Raw genomic sequence first — 22,687 nt, forward strand, 5'->3', positions numbered from 1 at the left:
CCGGGAATGTCCCTGGAGGCAGGTGGGAGGGGAATATTGCTGTAGTTTACACAGTAATAATGCAAATATTACTGCAGAGCACAGTAATGTTTTTAATAAGTGGTGAATATCCCAAAGCACTTTACTTTATTTAGGGGCCTTTGTCACCTGTATATCAGACTGAACCTCTTAAACAGATGTACAGTTTAGTTACAATACACTCAGAAGACCCCTTTCCATGTTCTCCCAAGTTTGAAATGTTTTTGCTTATGCTGGCTGCTTGTTAACAGACTCTGTCTCCAAATAAAATAGGTTTGCTGTCTCTTGACTTAGTTCAGAACTGCAGCTCTGGCTCCTTCCTTTGTAAACAATTTTTTCAGTTAAGCTAGTACCCACCCTTCCATGTGTCTTTCAAGTCAAACATGTAGTGAAAATAAAACCCCGGGACTTCTTGCAAAAACACTTCCTCCTTTCTTCTTGGCAGCTTTCATCATTTCAATCAGGAGTATCACTGTATACGCTGCAATTCCTTCGTATCTTTATGCGTGATGCTTGGCTCCATAGGACAGCCAAAGTCTGCAAGGAGATACTCATTCCTGGCAACTCTGTAATTATCTCCTTCAGCAAAAAATCCTCCTCTGCTGGTGAGCTCAATCATGGAGCTCCTCTTCTTGAACTTGGGGATGTGACCACTCATGTTCAAGTATAAAACATGTCTCCTGTCCTAGCTTTAGTGGCTCTTCAGAAGTAACTGTGTAAGGGCATGAGGATCAAGTTCTGCAGATGTTAGACTCCTGAAGAAAGGCTATGTAGTGCACTATTTCAGTCAACAAATCCCAGAGACAGTAGCAGGAGAGAGGTCATGTTGAAAGTGAGCAAGGGAGTATGCCTTGTGCAACATGGTGCAGCGCGTTGGAGTGGCCAGGAGTGAAGCAAGCAGCCAAAAATGCAGGGCTAGATTACTCCTCTGCTTACATGGGTAGAAACCTCCCCAAATGCCCCCTTGCTCAGCCTACCTGTATCTTGGGTGTGGTTTGGGATGGAGCGCACTCTGCTGTCCTCTAATACTTGCTGTGTCAGCAAGAGGGTGGGAGTGCATAGGGCAGAGTAGTCTATCCTATCCTATCCATCCTCATTTGCTGCCAGGAGTAGTTGTCTTGGGGCCTGGTGGAGTGGGGGGGAGTGAAGGAGGAGTAAATTGCACTCTTTTAAGTGCTGCAGGAATTTACTCCCTCCTCCTATCACCCTTTCAGAACACGAGGATAATAAAAAGATGAATTGTGACTGAGACACAGTCCTTCCCAGGCTGTTCCTGGGGCAGAGCTATACTTTAATTGGCAGCCTTTCATCTGTGAGAAACTATGGAAATGGCAGCTTATAATATAGATGGTTTGCAAAGTCTCATGTAACTAAATAGTCTAATCTGAGATTTGCATAATCTTTGGCAGTTATTGCAAATATGTGTGTCTTGGTTGGGAGTTGCCAGCTTCCTATAAGCGCTTTTCTCTTCAAGCTGTAGGAGCCAGCTCCTGTCATGGACTTTGATGGAGACAATGGTGCCACTTGTTACGATCACTTGCCAAGGTTTCCCATCGGTCAGGATCAATTTCAGATTCCTTCATATCTCACTTGCATGTGTCTTTATGGCAAAACTGGGGATGTCCTGTTGTCCTGGTTCCCTCTGATAGCTCGTATATCCTTAGGTATGAGTCCATCTTTTTCTCCTGATGAGCATAGGTTGTCCATGTTTTTGCCCCTCTACATGAAAGTGCTGAGGACATAACCTAGGTGCACTAGCATTTCGGTCTTGATGGCACGCTTTGAGTTGTTCCATGCTCTTTAAGTTAGCCTACTAAAGGTGGTGGCAGCCTTTCCAATGCGAGCCTTTAGCTTTTCAACCAGTGAGAGGTTGGTAGTCACTGTAGAACCTATATAGCTGAACTTTTGGACTACTTCTAGCGGGTTTGTATTTAAGGTGATTAAAGGATCTTGTAAAACCCTCTGTCATAATACAACTATTTTCTTAATACTGATGGTGAGAGCAAATGCCTGACAAGCACTTGAAAGGTGGTCCATGAGTTCCTTGCAGTAGATCTTCATCATGGGGTATAAGGGCGGCAGCATCAGCGAATAAAAGTTCCCTGATTAGCACCTTTTTTACTTTAGTCTTTGCCTTAAGTCATGAGAGATTGAAGAGTTTCCCATCTGATCTTGTGTGGAGATATACTTCATCTTTCACGTCCTTAAACACACAGTTCAGGAGTACTGAGAAGAAGATTCCAAAGAATGTAGGGGCAAGAACGCATCCTTGATTCATTCCATTTTTCATCACAAACTGGACATTTGCTCTCATGTTGTCATGAAATGAACGTATAAAACTTAAGGTTGATGGACATCCTTTCCTTTCTAGTATTGCAAATAGACCTGTTCTGCTGAGTGTGTCAAATGCTTTGGTTAGGCAATGTACTATGGTTGGTTTTGCTCTCTGTATTTTTCTTGAAGTTGACACAGAGAAAACATCATGTCTGTTTGATCTTCCAGCCCTGACTCCTCCCTATGATTCAGGGTAGACATGATTCGCCAGGTGTTGTGGGTGCACTAAGATGACTTATGCAAAAGCTTTTCCTGCTACACTTAGTAGTGAGATACCCCTGTTGTTGTTACAGTTACCCTTTTCACCTTTGTTTTTATACAGAGTGATGATATTTGTGTCACGCATCTCTTGTGGCACCTCACCCTCTTTCCAGCATTCAAGTAGCAACTGATAAGAGAGATGGTAGTAGGCTTTCTTTCATGCACTTCAAAACTTCCTCTGGAATGCTATGTTTTCCAAGAGCCTTGCCACTTGATGATAAATCAATGGCCTTGCTTAGCTCTTCTACAGTGGGCTCCACATCTAGCTCTGGCATGACCTGTAGAGTTGGTATTTGATCCAGTGATTCACTGGTGATGTTCCTTTCTTGTACATATAGCTCTGAATAATGTTCAATGTAATGAGACAGCTGCTTACTTTTATCTGTAATAATTTCATCACTTTGCTGTTTAAGAGGGGCAACCGTATTGACTTTATTGACAGTGGGGGCCTAAAGTTTTCTTCAGGCCATCATACATGACTTCGAGGTTTCCCCTATCTGAAGCTGTCTGTATCTTTTCACAGAGCTTGGTCCAGTAATGATTTGCACAGTATCTATTTGCTCACTGTACTTCAGTTTTTGCATGTCGAAGTCTCACTTCGGTGCTCTCTGTTGACTTCTTAATTATGTTCCAGATAGGTGCTGTTCTTAATGTTAATAAAGTGTAATAGTTCCATTTCATTTTCTTCAAACTAATCCCTTTTTAGTTGATCTTTCCCCCAAATATAGCTAAAACTGTTTCATGGATTGTTGTTCTTAAATCTTCCCAGAATTCCTCTGCCTTCTCTGGTAGTAACTTCTCATGCATACTGTGTTCAAAACCCTTCACAAAATCCTGGCATTTCCTATGGTTTTTAATGTTAGTAGTGTTGATTTTAGGCTTGCTTCCAAGTTTTGCTCTATATAGTGTCTTAGCTAATGATCAGATAGTGATCAGTGTCACAATCAGCAGTGTGAAACGTGAGAGTGTTCTACACTGAGGGTAGGTCTTTCCTTCTGATGATAAGGTCTAATTGGTGCCAGTGGCCTAATGTTGGATGTTGCTATGACACTTTGTGGTGATCTTTTCCTGCAAAATATAAATTGGTAATACATATTTGGTTTTGGGTGCAAAATTCAAGAAGTCGTTGCTGGTTCTCGTTCATCTTGTCCATGCCAAAATGTCCTAAGCAATGTGGCCATGAGTTGTTATCTGCGCCAACTCCTGCATTGAAGTCACCGAGGAGGAAAAGTTGCTCACTTGATGGTATTCTTTTGATGACTTGATAGAGTCGTAAAATGTATTCTTCTCCTGGGGGCTAGATTTGAGTATTGGTGCAGAAGCACTAATGATGTTCACAAAGCTGATAATCATCTGAAATTTAAGTGAGATAATGAGCTCTGACTTCCCAATAGGTGTTTCTAGGAGCTATACCACTTATTTCTCACAGCAAAGCCAACACCATGCAGATGATTTTCTTCGTTGCTTTTACCCTGCCAAAAGCCTCTTGACAGAACCAGCATCTGCAAGTTTTGTTTCCTGAAGTGCTGCAATGTCAGCGTTGAGTTTGCACAGCTAACAGTCTATCAAAGCTGACTTCCGTACGCTGCTTGTGTATTGTAGGTCATCATCTGTCAATTCCAGACACGTAGTCCTAACATTCCAGCTTCCAAGCCAGAAAATTCTTATTTTTTTGGAAAGTTTTGCAAAGGTGCTACAGGACTCCTGTTATTTTTTTGCAGGTGCAAGATTTCCATCTGCCTTTTGTGTTATGTCCATGCTGCCAGCAAGGATGGAGTGTCCTCTCCATATAATATGGCTGCAATAGCCTGGGCAATCAATATGGAGTCGTTGCTTTGCCCATGCATCAGGGTCTCCGTTTTGGCTTCACTGGTTTGGACCAAGGGAAAGACAGAAGTTGATACATTTGGAACCAGCTACGCTGCAGGAGTTGTCAGTGCAGAGACCTTCCATCTGCTTATCTTCGGGGTTCCACACCTAAATTGGTTAGGCCCATTCTGTCCAATCTGGATGCCATTGGCAAATACATCAAGTGAATTTACTCATTCGCCTTTTGATGGCATTTCCCGCATCCAGGGTTCCACTACTCTCCTCAGGCACTCATTCGTCTGAGACCATTGTCGCTTCCTATGGGTTCTGTGTTAATTAACCACCACCCAGCACTTGGCATTGACCAATATAGGTTGTACCGATTATGATCATAGTGGTATCAGGTTCTCAATTCTAACCTGACCTGACTTGGAGGGAACAACTATGTGCAATCCTTTGGTCAGATCTGAGATTATAGGCTCAGTCTAGGTTTTATGTCTGACTACATATACCAATAGCTTACACCCCATTAGTTTTAAGCAAGGACCTTAAGTAGGTCCTGAAGAGAGCAGGAGAAATAATTGACAATTAGTTTATTCAATTAACTGAGTTTCTCTCTATGCTCAAATCTTCTTTGAACAGATCATGATTTTCTCAAATGTATTCATTATTTAAATGATCAAACACAATTTCATCAAATAATTCTCAGCCTGCAAGGTATAAGTGGAGAGGTCACTGAGAGATTTTGATATTCAGGCAGATTTATGAGATACTGATGTCACATGGTATAATTGGAAGAGTATAATTCTTTAGAATCAAGTTTTTGGTGCAAATGCATATAAATACTGTACTAATCAGAAATTTGCTTTCTGCAAGTAATTCTGCAATACTGGCTTTAAAATGTCCTGTTTTGGTGATAGTTCTTTCAGGTAACCTCATTCACAGGATTATCCAGGAAATGTGAATACAATATCATTAAAACAAATTCCGTTAAATTCTCAAAATTTCCAGAAAACTTTTGCAGTCCTTGTCCAGTTCTGTTTTGTTTTCCTGTCATTCTTTAAAGTTCATTTAATGCTTAAGTGAAATTAGTTTAATCAAAAATAGAAGATACATATATCCAGGTTCTCAAGTGCACTGTCCTATAGTTCCATCATGTATAACCAGTAAGCCAAGTCCAATGTATGGTTGATTAAATAAATGATGAAGCAGTCACAGTTGATGAAATTTTTATTGCCCTGAGTGGGAAGGCTGAAATATCTCACAATGATCTCATGTAGAGAATCATTTTGATTTTTTTCGAATGAAGATTCCTTTAAAAGAATATCTCCAACCTAACTGGAAAATAATGATTAATATCCCATGAAAGAAATTTGACAAAAAACAACAGCCATGAATCAGAACAGAACAGAACATGAACAGAAATTTTCTGACCAACTCTAGCATCTTTTAAAACGTATCTTCTTTTCAATAAAAATTTAAATTGAAGACCACTTTTTTTTTATTTTTGTCAATGGCTTTTGTGGAATTTGCTGGATTATGATTGATAAACTTGAAACCAAATTTATTTGGTGGTCGACAAAGCTAAAAATGTTAGGTTTTTCAGTTTTTTAATAAGAACTGAAAGATGTTGAGGAAAATGGAAGTTCTCTTCCAAAAATTTCAGTTTAACTGAAACAGAATTTGAGGTATATATAACCAAGAATATTTCAATCAGTTTGAGCTCTTGTTTGAGGAACTGCAGAAAATCAAACCTTCCCATCACACAAAATATTACTATAAGTTATTGAAGGAAATAGAAACATTTGCCAGTATTTTAATAAGAATGCTGAAACTGCATTGGAACTACCAGATACTTATAGTGCAGGCCCTTCATTGATGTAGTGCACAAGCCCTCACTCGTTAATATCAATGGAAGAACTCCCATTGACTTGGCATTAGATCAGACCTGCAAAATATATAGGGGTCAGTGCATCTAAACTGAAATGTTCCTCAAAAACACTGGACCAGATTTTGCTCTGTTGCACCAGTGTAAATCCAGAGTAACTACTGCCCTTGGTTAAATTACACTGGATTTACACCTGTGTAACTGAGAGCAGAATCTGACCCAATATCTATTTGTACAGTAATAATACGTATTTCTACATAGACTCAGCATTATAAAGTTTTTTCACTTTATCATCTAATATTATATCTATGAACTTCACAAGGTAAAGGCTCATGAATAGAATAATTGGCAATAAATAATACAACAAGGTAACCACTAAATGATACAAGGTGAATAAATTACTTTCTAAGGTGTGTGGTGGAGTGCACACCCTATTTATGTAATAGACAGACCTTCACTGCAACACTTAAATAAAGGGATAAAACCTTAGTAAATGAAAACAAACCTAGCAATAATTTGCACTTCAAAACCGCCTTTCATCCAGGGACCCCAAAGAACTTTGCAGAAATGAACTAATAAAGCTTCCTGAACCTCCTGAGTGGCACAGTGGATGCAGCATGCATTATGTACATCTTACATATGAATTAAAGCACTGGCAGATTCAATGACTTGGCCACGTTCCCACAATTGATCAGTATCGGAACTAGCAATAGAACCCCAGCATCTGGTATCCTAGTCCCTTGATCTAATCATTAGACAACATTCCCTAGTGAAAATCTAACAAACCTAATTAAAAAGAGAGGCAGCACAGTACTGCAATAAAATTAGAGAATTGTTACCTTCACTGTAGCTTCTGTTAGAGAACTATATCTAAAACTGTAAAAATGAGCTACTTTGTTTCCCTGGGCTTAAAATGTAGCAATAGCTGAGGCAGTACATTCAGTTCAGTGCAAAATGCTAACTGGGTAATTTTTTAAACTCTAATAACACTCTCTTTGGGTAGGATCCACAATATTATATGTGACCTGAGAGTCTCAGAACAGTCATAACTTTACAAAATCATCATTTTCTGAGATTCCAAATGGGATAAACATTAGTTTTTTAAAATGATTATTAAATCACTCTCAACAAATGTTCTAAGCAATATACAGAAGTTAGAGTATTTATAGGCAGCGACCTGTTTTGGCCTTTTTTATGAGAGTGGTCTATCATCTTGTGTTTGTCAGATTATTGAGCTGATCAAAATGGTGACATGGTGCTTTCCTTCATTGTATGACTTTATTTTGGAGCATCATTTTCACCTCCTGGTTTACAGATCACAGAAGTAATCTCTTTGGGTAACCAAGCATTCTGGAATGTTTGATTATCCAAGAACTTGTCACTGTAGGTATAAACTGTTATTTTGTTTTTCCTATAAACCTAAAATGGGAAGAAAAATCTTTGCTAAATTCATTCCACATTGGTGTGGATGGCTCATTCTGCTTTGTTTTTGTTTTATCCTCTTAATATTTTCTCCAGTTCTTTAGTCCATGACTCAGTAAATCAGGACTCACATTCTGTGCTGGTCACTGGGATTTTGCGGTAGCTTGGTAGTAGTAGCCAATACTACCTTTAGTTATCTGTCCATTTGCTTGGTGGTTTCATTAGAGCCTGCTGGAAAACTGACAAAAATTGAAATGTTGATGAAAAACCCAGTCGCCAACACTTCCCCTCCCCTATTCTCCAATCAGCTCTATATTTTAGGCAATAGTTGTAGGAAAACCAGATGTCCTACTTCTGTTTGTTTTGATCTACTTTCCAGCAAGCCTATATGTGTTTTGCCTGTCCTGGGATAAGAAAGCAAATATCCTTCTTGCTGTCCTACTTTGTGAACATAAAGCCTGTGACTATCTCTGATAAGCATAGTAAACATTCACCATATTGCACATGACTACAAATGCTTGCAACTCCTTCTTAACCAAATTTCTTGAGATGTGAAAAAAGTACCAATCCTGACTGAAGACTGTCCATGAAAAGCCTGAAGTTTTAAATGCAATTGTTTGAGTTTTAAGTAGAAAGACATTTCTAAATAATATTTGAGTGTACCCAACAAGTGGTTTTCGTTCAGTTAATTCAGAAATATAGGAACTTTTCTAAAAGTTCCCAGGAATCATTTAAGGGATGAAAACAGGCCTGGGAAATTTCAGCCCATACACTTCTTCTGAAAAATTATACAAGCACCTGCAAAAAGGGCCGAGAACAAAAGGGTAGTATTGCCTCCTCAGCCATAATTAGACATGGTCCTTTCTTCCTGGGACACAGAATTGAGTGAATGTGATGCAAAAGACACTGCAAAGGCAGCAACGTTGGGTGACCAGATTTTTAGGGGAATTATGGTAAGGATATTGAGGCACCTACATATTCCAGTGTAGCAATATCTTTCCTATGAAAATCCAAGTATAAATATTCTTGTTTATATTTCAGGGGTGGCCAAACTTACTGACAGTCCCCGACTCAGATGAAAAGATTTGGCAATGGGTATGAATGCTCAGCAACAAGCGCCACTAAAATGGCCCTCCCTCCCCTTCCCCTACCCTCAAGTGGGTTAGCAATGAACTGCAACCTACCAAAATTATCTGAGTTCGTCTAGTAAGTCAGTGTGTGGCAGCCAAGTAAGTGCACCTCATCTCAATTTTCATTTGGCTTGCAAAAACTCCTCAATGCGAAGTATTTACTTTGTTGTTGAGAGAGTTCAGAGTAGGGTTTAGTCTATGGGGGCAGCTATCCGCTAACTGCTTCTGCATCATCTCTAAATTTATAATGGTAGTACATGTGTGTTTAGAGTTTAGAGAGTACTATTTGTAGAACTGGTGTTTTGGATATGAAGGATGTTTTTGTTGGCATACACTCTTCAGCTTAGCTTCATGCTCACAAATATGTGTTGGTTGGCTTATGTTTTGATTAATTTATCCACCTCACACTTGCATGCATGCCTATGGCTATGGGACAAACGTTTTACAAACTGTGAACCCGAGGAGGAACATGATAGTTCAAGTCTGACACAGCCATGAAATTCTTTGTGGAAGCAAAAACCAAAGCATGTGACAGTTCAGTGAGCTTTTCAGACTAGCAGACTGCATAGATTTCCTCCTCTCTAGATATAGAGGGCCAAATTCACCTCTGCCATAACTCCATTAATTTCAGTGCAGTTGCACCAGTTCTGAGTGTGGCCTGTGTTAGAGTAAAATGCAATCAATCACCACTTGCCAGTTAGCTTATTTTAGTTATTCTTGGAAAGAAACCGACAGACACATGGACCCTTGGGAGCCTGTCAGAACTTTTCAGGGGAGATTTGTGTTTAATCATGGGATTTGTGTGTACTAGGTTTGCCAGAAGCAGAACTCCCTTTTAAAAAAAAAAAAAAAAAAAAAAAAAAAAAAGCTTATATTTGCCTGTATAGTACTTATGAACACGGGCAGTTACCAAAATGGGGTTAGGATGTCATTTAGGGCATAACAAATAGCCTTATACAGGGAAGTTTAAAAACAAAGCTGTGTAAATTTATTCAGAACTGTACATGCACAAACATCATCTAATTAAACAATTATTCCATTTACAGGCTGCAGGGAAGTAGGTTATATTTTTAAACAATACTTCCTTCTCTGAAAATGTTGCTATAGCGTTTAAGGTCATCTAGTCTGATCTGTTGCATATCAAAGTCCACCAGCACCCATACATTATGCCCATGATATTGAACATGAGGTTATTGGAAGGAAATGGAACTGTGTGTGTTTTATTCATTGAGCTAAGCTCTTTTTAGACTTTGCAAGAGGCACAAATCCTAAAGACTAGGTAAACTGACATTTCTGGGAATAATTTTCAATGGTCTAAAAGGGGATTACTGCTCTCCTGGAGAAGTGAGGCATTGTTTACTATGGTAAGAATGACGCATATATCATGCAGGCAATGGAATAAATTTAAATCACAAAAATGGGCAGTAGAGGCATTAACCAGTCTCGGCCACTTCTCCCCGGATCAGTTATGCAACGTAGTTGTCATTAAAATGGATGACTATTTTCATTTTATATGAGACCCTCAACATGACTAGCAAGTAATTCACGAGATTTTATGAGACTGCCAGCTTTCCATCTGTCCCAAGAGACAAACGCACACAAAAGGCTATTAGTGCACTGCTGCATAATGAGGTGAGTTTGAGGAATCTCATATCATTTCACAGTCTTAGTATGCAGATCATGTATCAAGCCAGGTGCAGAATCAATGATATCCTTGCCCAGTTTCCAGGATAATGTTATTTGTCATCATAAAGACTACGGACACTTGGGAACTGGTGGAAACCCATTTGAGACTGCACAGGTATAGTGCATGGAGCATTCTATGTACATTTGTTTTGGTACTGACTAAGAGTTCTTGTTCCCGGTAAGCTCTTGAATGATGTATTGTAATGTCTTATTCCAGAAGCTTTCTCTGCAGTGAGCCACAAATTAGATTAGAACACTCTGAAGGGCATTATTATTCAGAACCGTACAGGGTTTCCCTGTGCACGTAGCCCTTAACGTCACATGCAAATGTATTAGCACACACAAAGGATGCTGCATGCCTGTATTGAAGGCTGCTGAAGGGAAGTACTGGTGAGGAAGAGGAAGTAAAGAGGAGAGAAAAATCCAGCAGTTTTGAAAGGAGAGTAGAGAAGGGTGAAGTAAGTGAGCATTGAGGGAGAGGCCAGAGTGTAGGGAGGGAGAAGAGGGACCTAAGAAGGTTAGGCTCTGCTTCATTTGCTGGGACTGAACCAACTGCTGAGCATTTCGAAGTTCACTACTTAGCATTGCATCAGCCCAAAATGCTCATTAGTCTCTATTTGTGACATCATCCTTTGTTTTGTAGTAACGAACATGTCACAAAAAGAGGATTTTGATCTCTTGCGTGGAGTTAGTGGCATGACCAACAAATTACTTAGGGCTAAATTCTACTTTCTGATATGCATCCACAGCTCCCAAGAATGGAGGGGCACACATCTGCAGGTAGAAGTGACTCTGAAGAAACTAACAGAATATTTTGTTAATGCACATAGAATTAAATAGATCAGCAGAACTTTTGTTTTTGATACAGAATACTGTCCCTTGGTGCTCTATATTATTCACACTGTCACATAGTTCTTTATATTTTGTTGATTCAGAGGATTCCATTTTTAAAATCAGAACGTTCAAGGGACCTGTGACTAATGTGATTTCTTGGCTCAGAAAATATTGTAGGAAAATAGTAGCAAACGATACAAGATTTACATTTTGGCCATAAGCATTTTGATGACAGTGGCCAAATGCAATCAGACTGCGGGCTGTGTTTTCATGGTCAGATTACTCTGCACCTCCACCACCCGTCTCATTAGATCACTCTGCAAGAAAAGAGCTGTATTCAATGCACACAAAAAATAGAAAGTAAGCAATGTTCTCCTGACGAAGTCTCCTCCAGAAGTGATAAGGCAAGGAAAAGTTATTTTTAGTCAAAAAGCGAGTAACTTATTGGTTAAGGACAGATGTAGAAAAATATGACAGTGACCTAATGAGAGAGAACAAAGTTGCAAGGGATATGTTATTTTCTGTGTGATCAAACCAGATGATCTGACAATTTAAGTTCACTGATCCGTGAAGAAGGCCTCGCCCTATTTGGAGAGTTGCTTTGGCTGAAGGCTGGCACTTATTTGAAATTCTAAAACAACTGGAGTCTCTTCCTTTCCTTTTCCCTAGCACTAGCCCTTGCTTTTAAATACACACCTCTTAATCATGGCATTGGACTACTAGCTGATCTCCTGCAAGTCCCCTCTATCAGGATCTTTAGCTGCTTCCGACCAAAGCCTCTCGTGTTTCAAAATGCAGTGACTTGGGAATCCTTTAAAAATCCTTCTGCTCTGGGGAGAACATTTATATGAGGCCTCATGGGTCTTTGTTCTCTCTTCTGGATGTAGATTTTGCCCTGATAATCTTACTGACTCTTGTGTTTCTCTACCAGAAACACACAGCAGTCCCTGGGGCTTGTTGATTAGTTAGGAAGTTGCATGCTGCCTTATCCAAACCAATACAAAGGTTCTAGTTCAGGTAAGACTGGGAGATGGATTGAGTTTTTGGCCAGTAGAATCTCTAAACATTGACCATCTTTTTTTCCTTTACACAGCCTTCCTGCCACAGGCCCCATTGTCAATACAACAGCCATGAAATGTAACTCTGAGATCACTAACTGTGAAGGATGACTTTTCCCACCACATGGCAGAAGAATTTTAGTAAAACTTGCGTTATAAATAATAAAGATCTATATCTCTATGCTTTGCCTAGCTAGGCTGCTATGAATAAGAAGCCCAAAATATTGCAAGGCATTATCTGTTCTTGCTAGAATGAATTTAATGTGTGTTTTGAAAATGATCTAAGTTTTGTGCCTTCCCCTGGCTAATTCTGTTGTGCATAGAGGTGTTAAATATTAGCTAGAGTTGTTGCTGAATGTTAAGAGCTTGTACAAACCAAAGCAGAATAAGGTCCACTCTGCCCATCTATAATAATGTATAAGAACCTATATAGAATACAACAGAATAAAATGTATGCAAAGCTTTTATTGCTCTTCCTTTGTTTCCAGATGGAGGCAGCCCTAAGTGGGGTAGAGGCTTCCAGCATGGTTTAGTGTGGAATGCTAACTCTGTGTTCGTGATCAAGGAAAAAAATCTCAATGCTCCAAGACCCGTGTACAATAATTATCACATTTATTAAAAACAAAAACAAAAAGTCTGTGTTTACAGCAGACAAAATTGCCTGGGGTGGACAAAGTGGCTTAAATGGTGTCTGGTTCTGTTTCAGGTTTGAGATTCCCTGGGGAAGAGTCTGGGACCTCTCTCCCACTCTGAAAGAAGAGTGGGATTGAAAAGGAACCTTGAGGGGCAGAAGATGTCATATCGATAACTAGTGTCATATGGGACACTGATGTGGGACATTGATACCATGGAAGAGGACTATAGTCTGACCTGTCTGGAGGGTCATGTCACCACACCAGACCAAAGAAGCCCTGAGGACAAGAGGAGGCAGAAGTACTACAATGTTGGGTTTCAACCCAAGGGGCATTCTGGAACGGTGAGTCTGTCATACAGCTATTAACCCCCTGTTTACATGTTGATACTCATGGCTAAATAAACATACTCTGTTATAATTTTGAAAAGGAAATATTAAAGACTCTCCTGATTGCACAAAGATAAATATTTTTTGAGGAAGGGGGCTACAATGTATGGAGAAGGTGGACCTGCAGTGTATTTTGTTGGGTGCATAACATAACCACTCTGTAGTCTTCCCTTTTTAAACATTCAACTCAAATCTCCATCTCTTCTCTACTTCCTGGAGATAGTCAGCTAGTTCCCCAGACCACGCCTAATCAGTGACTCCCAGCATGTGGGAATATAAGAGTATGTCTACATAGTGAGCAAAAACCCCCAACAGCAAGTCTGAGCTCAGGTCTACCAACTCAGTCTTCTGCTATGGTGCTAAAAATAGCTGTGTAGACATGGGGGTTTGGGTGGAGCTCGGTCCCTGGAACCTAGGGAATGGGAAGGATTTCAGAGTCCAAGCGTCAGCCCAAGCACCTCCACTTCTCTTTTTTGTGCTGTACTGCAAAAGCACAAGCCTGAGTCTGAGACTTGCTGCTGCAGATGTCTGCTCACTGTGTAGATGTACCCAAAGAGGCCTGTCAGGAGTGCCCAGCACTGGGAAACAGGACGGAGGTCTCCCTCCTTTCCCACAGCTGGAACACCAGCCACTGCTGCTGTGCCACATCCAGAGCTTGAGACCTTAAACACCCCAACATTTGGAAAGTTCTTGTTCAAATCTAGATCCAGATCCCAGGTTTGTGGTGTGCTCTCTGACTCTGAAAGATTGCTAGCTGTATTTATGATTCAGAGGCAATTTTTACTCCCTTTGATTAATGCGAGAATCTATGGTAAGTGTTCATGCCCTAGCTCAGTCTTTTAATTATAAATTTCTTATGTAACTGAAACATTTGTCTTTATTTAGAAAAGTCAAAGATGAGACCTTATAGGGAAAGTGGAGCAACTCACAGCCTCTCAAACTCAAGTCAACACAAGGGAAATGATAGAGTGTGTTATGACAGGAAACTTGCTCATTTCCTTCTAGATATTCTAGTCATTTTGCAGTACTGTTACTGGAAGATGGAACTGTACTAATCTGAAAATACTAGCAAACTCTAGTGACAATTCTGGCTACAAGAATACAGAGCTACTGTGTCTGTTAAACAGATTACTTTGTTCCATGCAACTTTGTAATGGTTTAGTCATCTTCCCAAATGGCGTAAGATTTTCTCCCCTTCCATTCATTTCCATATTGGACAAGACTTTGTTTTGTCATGTTTAGAGGTATCCCTGTATAGGCAGTGGCATTTGTTGACCTTTCATAGGGAAGATGAAATACCAGCCGAATTAGTGAATAATGGAACATATATCTATTCATTGCAAGTTTGGGCCCCTAGATACCACAGTAGTATAAAACTGAGAACACATCAGTTGGTCATAGTTTTAGAATGGCTTTTAAAACATATCTGGGGAATCCTGGGAGATGACCATGAAAACTTTCTGTGAGATGCTAATGTACCATAGCAGCTGTCCCCCTCTGAATTCAGGCTGAGTTCTAAGGGTGACTGGGAGTGTTCCACAAATAGAATGGAATGATTAATTCTGAAACTCTGCCCCAGAGGAGATTAATCTTTATAAGCAGGCTGCCCATTTGTATGGGGCCTGATCTAGCTCCAATGGTAATCAGTGGCAGAACTCCTCATTCTCTTCTCTGAGAGCAGGATCAAGCCCATCACCTATCTGAGCAGTAATCACAGACCCATACATAGAGTAGAGAGTGTCCTTGTACTCCTAGAATGTTTTCAGAGCACAAGCTGAAAGTGGGTAGCACTGCGAGGGGCAGGCGATAGCGATGGCAGCTGAAAGGTGAAATCAAGCACCTCCTCCAAACACCACGTGAAGCAGGAACCTCCTCCCCCAGCTTTACTGGAGCAGAGACAATGAGCTGTGGTTGCTGTGCAGACACCATGTCTTTACAGCCCGGTGAGCCTCCTGTGACATCAGGAGCTGTTATTCTAAACTCTGGAGGTGCAAAGGGGATGGAGATTTGCACAGAGGAAGGGGCTGATCTCAGGAGGGAGGTGTGGGGAGGATTCAAGGAGCATGTCTGGGCTCACTGTATTAAGGGAAGGCCAAGAGTTATGTTGTGGGAGAGAGACTAGAGGTTAATGGGTAAAAGAATAGCTTGTTTTGGTTTTCAGTAGGCTTTTCTTAATGTATTCTGGGTTTAAAAATTTAGGTTTTGGAGCTGGCCTGGAACCAAAACTGTATGGGAAAGTTTGAATGCAGGGTTTAGATACCAACCCCTACCTGAAATTCAAATGAGTTCAGATTCTGCTTTTGGCCCATCTCTAACTGGAATGCTGCTTTGCAACCAGCCTTCCCACTTGAGACCCTGCGGCTAGTACAGCACAATACTCCTGGTCTCTATTGGCCTGTGAAAGAGCTGATGTTGCCCGAAGTGCATCTCAGGTGATCATGCCTTTCCCTACCCTCTGAAGTAGCAGGCTTTTCACTGCAAGCTGAGTGTTTTGATCCTTTCAAATGTAATCTATAGTAATACTTTTATCTGATAGTCTTAACTTTTGAGATCATTTACTTACTTGGCCACATAAATATATCTGTGCTGAGAAGAAGACTGCTCAAATGCTTGGGCTTACTAGGCTATGAGTAAACCTTTGCTAGAAAGGTTAATTGCCAGATGACTGACCTACTGACTAGTTTTGCACTATGGCAGGCCGACAGGTAGAAAAAGTAGAAAGCCAGATAAAAATATACTTCAGGGAAATTATATCCTTGATCTTTATGTTCCTTTGTTCCTTAGTACAGCTACTGTTTTCAAGAGTTATGAAACTCAGATGTGAATTGAAATGACTCAAGACCCTGATTGCTGAAAGTTGACTTTTTTTCTCCAAACTATTTTTCATATAAATTATAGTAAGTCGCATATATACCAGGGCATACCAAGTTCAGGCAGTGCCTGAAATGGGCATGGAATAACAGGTACTGCCTTTCAGCAGGTTCAGCTCTCTGCCACAGGACAAAACATGATGTGTGTATATATATCTGTCTAGCTCACTGACTTCCATGAGTTCTTATGATTGTAATTAATGGCAGAATTTGGACTTACACAGGGTCCAATTCTGTAAGGTATTGAGTACTTCCTGGGCACTTGTAATTCCTATGGATGTCATAGGGAATTAAGGATGCTCAACACTTCAGAGGATCAGGTCCAAAATACCATCTTTGCCTGCCATACTGACATTTCATGCAGTGCAATGAACTCCAGGAGGTAGTATTGTTTTTGTAAGAACTATGTCATAGAGCTTTGCAAAATGTGTGCAACGAAACCACACATCTGTCAAAATTTGCCTGGATTCATGCTTTGTTACAAATTTGAAATTCAGAGCAAGTTGACTGAAAGCTATGTTAAAGCTCACAATCTTTTTGAGTAAACAAAAGTTCAGTATTCTAATGGGCCAATTTATGTTTTTAAAACAAACTTGTGGTCTTTAATGGAAAACTTGGCAGTTTTGATGGAGTTTGTTTGAGTTTGGGGGGTTTGAACAAACCCAGAATTCAAAGCAGAACTTGGGATATGGGTGGATCATGATCTTAGGGGGGGCTGAAACTAAATAAAATGTTCATGGAAACCCCTGATACATGAAATATGTTGAGATTTACATAGCCCTAACTATGGCATCATTCCTATCCATGATTCTACTGCAATACCTAGAATTCTTGAAGTGCCAATTTCCTGGCAGTATTTCTGAGACTGGATCCCAAAACTTTGGAGCTACCTACAGTGAGTGACATGGTGGCTTCAGATCACCATGTCTGCTTGCGGTTGGCAGTATGCTGGCTCCCTGTGTTTTGGTGTTTGCAGTAGACATGGCTCTAAATGAATTCCTCCAGACCTGTGCACTCCAAAACGTTGTAAGTCTTCAAAATCTGAATCCAGAGTTGTTTACTAAACAGTTGCTATCTTTGCAGTGGGCCAAACCCATATCTCTGGATCTGAGCATAACCAAATCTGTTCGGAATCCAGATATAAATCCAAATTCTTGGGATGGTTTTCAAAGGAACAAGTAGGAGATAAGCATCCAGGTCCCAATGAAAGTCAGTGGGGCTTAGTGTTTGTCTGCCTTTTGTGCCTTGCAAATCTCCCCCTTTGTGTCCTGGGCACGCCTCCAGTTTGCACAACTAATCACTCTGACACAGTGCAAAAAGGAAACTAATCCGACCAACACGTGTGCTGAGCTGTTGGGGCTCATCTAATTTTAAACATACGGAATGAAGAATGGAAAATACTTTGTATACCTTTTGAAATGTTTTCCTCCATCACAAAATATTCTGATTTCACACATCTCATGAAATAAGTCAGAGAGACATTTTTCCCCACTTGCGATTAGAATTTTGAACCTGTCTAAATTAAACTCCAAAGTGATCTGGAATGTAGTTACTCTTACATCAGAAACCAAAATGATACACAAATGAATAAAAAAAAACCATATAGATTAATCCTTTTTAAAAACCCAACCACCAGCAATAGCCCTCCTCTTCCCCAAGATATAAAGTACTAATTCCTTGATTTTAAACTCAGTATTATTACAGACAAGAAATAGGATTATTTTTTTCTATTTTTCACTGGAAAAAGGAAGACTTTTTCTTTTAAATATTAATTTATATTCTTATAGCCTAGCTCATAATCATATGAGCTTCTAAGGTAGAAATGATACAAGTCCCTTTACCTATATCCTGTTTTCAATTACTCTATTCTACTTCAACAAAAGCAGGATATGAGGCAAACATGTTCTTTTGGCAAATACCTTCAAAACTGTTAACTGTTTAAGTGAAACTCTTTTTGCCTAAGTGTCTTTAGCAGTGAGATCTGAACCTAGCCCTATAACAAAAACCAGACTATTCGATGAAATGTGTCTCTTGTGGCATAATTTGTATTTTATGTTAAAAACCTCATTTCAATATTAAACTTTTAAAAAAACAACAACAACAACATTGCATCAGCTGACAAGTATCTGTTTGCAGTACAGCACCATTTCTGGAGCTGAGTAAATCTGTGCACTTCTTACACCTTGTGTCATCTCCTGTAGGTTGCCCTTTATTTTAGAGGAGAAACCCATCCTTGAAGACACCATAAACAATTTGTGAAGTAGACATTTCTCTGGCTTTTTTGTGCATGCGCTCTATTGGTGGTTCTGATCCAACGTATTTATTAACTTAGGATGCAAATCTTTTGTATAAGCATCCTGTCCTTATATATAAAATAAATTTTCCCTGCCAAACAAAGAGCTATGGCACTGGATGCTTTTACAAATGCTGATATAATTATTTACAGTTGCTGTCAGAAGTACATCAGTTAACCATACCTATGTTTATTTCAGTAGCAGTCAGTTTTAATGCTCTTAATGGCTGAGAACTGTTCAGGTTGCCTCAAAAAACAACCCAGTCCATAATTTTTTCTTGCATTTCATGTTCTTTCCTTTTCTTTATTACAGCATACATGCAGCACAGTAAGATACTGTCCACATGCCAGTCCCACCACTACAGAATATAATTCCAACAGAAACAAAGATGCATTGATTCATCTCTTATGCATAAACATTTGCATCTTTGCAAGATGTATGGAAAACCTGTTAGCTGAGGGACCTGCTACATAAAACATTATAGTTATAACAACATAAAAGCCCTGTGTTAACAGATTTCTTGTCTCAAGGCTCTCTCCATGAAGTAACTCAACAGAAAAATAGTAAGTTTGGACAGCTGAGAGTCAGAGGTTTCTACTTCCAGACCAATAGACAGTGATAAGATCTAGATACTGTTAAAAGCAACTTGGGAGAGCGAGTAAAATTTTCAAGAGCACCTAAGTACCATTTTCAAAAGTGACTTAGGAACTTAGGCCCCTAAGTCTCATTGAAAGTCAATGGGGGCTTAGGTTCTTAGTGCCTGAGTCACTTTGAAAATGGGACTGGAGCTTTAAATCACTTACTTGCTTCTGAAAATATTACTCCTAGTCTTTAAACAAATTAACCTTCACCTATGTGAGATCTGCAAAGTGGCTGCCTTTGAGTATGAGAGCTCTAACCCTTTGGTTCTTTGCTCCAGTAGCATTAAAATTCCTTTAACAATTTTAAACAGGAAAAAAATACCAAGGACTTCTGCAATCTTGATCCAATTTATTTTTGTATAAAGGAAGCAAGATATAACGTAGCGTACATTTGTCCAGTGATAAAATAGTAACCCTATTACTGTCTGCACTGCAGCTGAAAGGTCTCCAGGTACATTTGTAGTATTGATCCTGTTATTAAGTCTCATTGTAAAACTCCAGTGGCAGCATACCCTGGTGTCTCAGTTTCCATCGTGAACTGGAGAACACAAAAGATCCATTTCTTAAAGTCTAAATACTCCTTACAGTGTGGGAGCATTTTGCTGTAGGCTCAGAGAGCCTGATTGTCTTCTCACACCAGAGTAAATTAGGAGTAACTCCACTGATGCCAATAGAATTATGTACAAGTGACAGCAGTGTCAGATCAGAGATGCTGCAAAGATGTCTAATGCACAGAATATTAAGTAAATAGCCCATCTCATAACTTTAAACAAAAATCAAAGCAATTAATCAGGAAATAGCTGTTGAAATTAACCTACAAAGAGCAACAATATGCCATTGTCCCTTACCTGAATCACAAGAGTCAGTGAAGCTTCAGTTTTATCCCAAGTTAGGCAAACTAAATCAACAATAACCAGAAATCTACATAGCACTACACAGAGTGAAGAACAAGTAAGGGGGGAAAAAAATCAGTTTTTCATTTCATTAAGCAATACTGGGAGTGTTCAGCTTTCCAGTCTCCAAGGTTCCCCAGCTGGGAGTCAGCCTTTTCCCATCCTGCATCCCTGCATCCTGTTATTGTTCCAAGCCTTACTAATGCTAGTGAGAGAAAGGAGTGGAGGAAACCAGATAAACTTAGACTTATTATTGCTATGCTTACCTTTTCAGAGGGAGCCACAAATTCGTGTCTGAATAAAGGGAAATGGACTGTAAGAGAAATACAAAGCAAGTGCTGGTGCTTAATATGTTTAGTACGAACAGAAAAAAAAATCCAGAATGAATACTTAGATTATTATTTGAATGTCTGATCACTATGATCAGTCTGGTTTATTTTCAAATGTTTTGTTTTCAGACGGAACAGGATTTTTTGGCATTTTGGTGAGTCCCAGCCATCAGGACTCTTAGACCAGAAACAATAATGGACTGAAGCTTATGTCCGTCAGAAGGGAGTTCCCATAAAATGCCACTACTTCCCTTGGCCCAAAATTGAGGAGCCAACCTTTGCTAGTAGCATGAAAAAAAAATTTAGTAGATCTGAAGTATATTGAAATTGTGGGAAAGAAACATGAGCCAAATTCTGCTCTTGATAACAGTGGTGTAGACTTGAAGTAACTGGATTCTGATAGCAGTTCTGGATTCTGAGAGCAGAACTGGGTTGCATGTCTCCAATTAGGACCTGATTCTCCTCTGCTTTGCACTTTGTACAGGTGGAAATGAAAATATAAAATGGTGTAAAAACGCTACAGTTCTGATTTAGTTGCTAGACAGTAAAGAGTCAGGCCTCAAAATTTAAGAAAAAAAATCTTTACAGGGAAAATTGTTGAATTAAATTGTTGCCTTAGACATTTTTAAAGCAGAGGAATACTTAGGGGAGAGAGAAAAGGGGACCAAGTGAGTGGTTTGAATTATGCTAGTGGGCCTGATTTGCTCCTCAGTTGCAGTCCCAGGTTTAGGCCACAGTGACTCTAATGGGTGTTGTACCCATGAAACTTAAGGTATTTCAATGTGATGAGTAGAGCCTTCCTAGAGTTCAAGTGGAATATTGATGCTCAGGTCCTAGACAGCAACATATACTTTAATTTCTCCTCCTACCCTAAACACAAAGAAAAAATATAGACCCACTACCTCTTTTACCTTCAAGCCAGAGAGGAATTTCTTTATTAAATAATTCAAGAGAAACTCTAAGAAGCAGGAGATTAAAAAAGAGACTAATTTTGAGGTCTTACAGGGTGTGTTATAATAAATATAGCCAAATGTGCAACGTATTTTATAGGAGACTTTAAATAATAGCATCTGCAGTGAAATACTCTCTCACCCCTACTCTTCATCGCAATTTCGCAAAGGTAATGGGATTGATTTTTTTCCGGTTTTCTAGAAGACTGGTCTTTGGTTACATTATTTCACATTTTTATGACATGCGGCGGCAAAGACGAATAGCTCTTTTAAAATTTTGATACATTAATTATTCAGGAAGGTTAAGCAGCTAATGAGGGGACATTTTTCAAAGTCGTCTTTAAGGAGACTGATTACAATTAGGTTTCCTCATAAGAAAATAAGCAGTTTCTATTTCATTGCTGAGAGAAGAGGAGAGGGAGAGGTGGGAAGGGTGTTAACTGCGGTTCACTGGAAAACTCCAGTAATCTGCTGAGGATGCAGTTTAAGCGATAGACTCTGGTACCCAGAGCAGATGGCAATCCTAAATATTGTTTACTTTTGCAAATAACTCTAAATTTGTTTGACTGATATAGTCATCTTCGTTGCTATCAGTCTAACAAAGAATGGGGGATAAGATAGTCTTTCATGCCCTTGCTTTCAAAAAATGCTCATGTTGTCTTTATTGGCCATTTCTAGTCCAGGTCTCATCAAATCCACACAATCATCATCTATTTCCATCCCTTTAAGGATCAGTCATATAGAGCTTGATCCAAAGTCTATAGCAGTCAATGGGAATCTTTCCATTGCCTTTGTCCCATAGTGACAATTTGGTTAGGTATTGGAGAACTTGTTTCCTCTGTCCTTTCTTCCTGTGTGTGTCCTGGGACCAACAGACCTACATTTTCCTGTGGATCCTATAGAACTTAATGGAGAATTGTCTGCTTCAGAGTTCTGAAGGAGAAAAACAAAACCAAGAAACACTATTTTTCTATTGGTTTTTAAGTCTTCGAACCTTACTAAATTTCCATAGATCCTTTTCTCACTCTATAGATTTCACCTCTACTGAATGCTATAGGAGGATTTAAGAGATTATTATGAGGTAATGTGATCTTGGATATTTTAGGATAATCAACCCATCTTTGGATACTTATCCAAATAGAAATGAAATCTCCTGAACTTTCAGGCACACTCTCTTCACCGATTTGAACCCAGGCTTTCTCACTGTTGTGCTTTCTGGACAACATAGTTCAGATTTTCAAAAGAGGCA

General features: G+C 39.5%; 1 protein-coding gene across 1 annotated transcript in view; it reads right to left on the minus strand.

The window, feature by feature from the left end:
- Positions 1 to 20,222, minus strand: part of CDH5 (cadherin 5) — a 47,663-nt gene extending 27,441 nt beyond the window's left edge. Inside the window, exon 1 of the mRNA XM_067540106.1 lies at positions 20,115 to 20,222. The gene's annotated coding sequence lies outside the window, so the exon portion shown is untranslated. The remainder of the gene's footprint in view (positions 1 to 20,114) is intronic.
- Positions 20,223 to 22,687: the final 2,465 nt, after the last annotated feature.

The sequence above is a fragment of the Emydura macquarii genome, unplaced genomic scaffold (assembly GCF_026122565.2).
Source record: "Emydura macquarii macquarii isolate MOO-44397 ecotype Brisbane River unplaced genomic scaffold, CSIRO-AGI_Emac_v2 contig_561, whole genome shotgun sequence".
NCBI lineage: Eukaryota > Metazoa > Chordata > Testudines > Chelidae > Emydura > Emydura macquarii.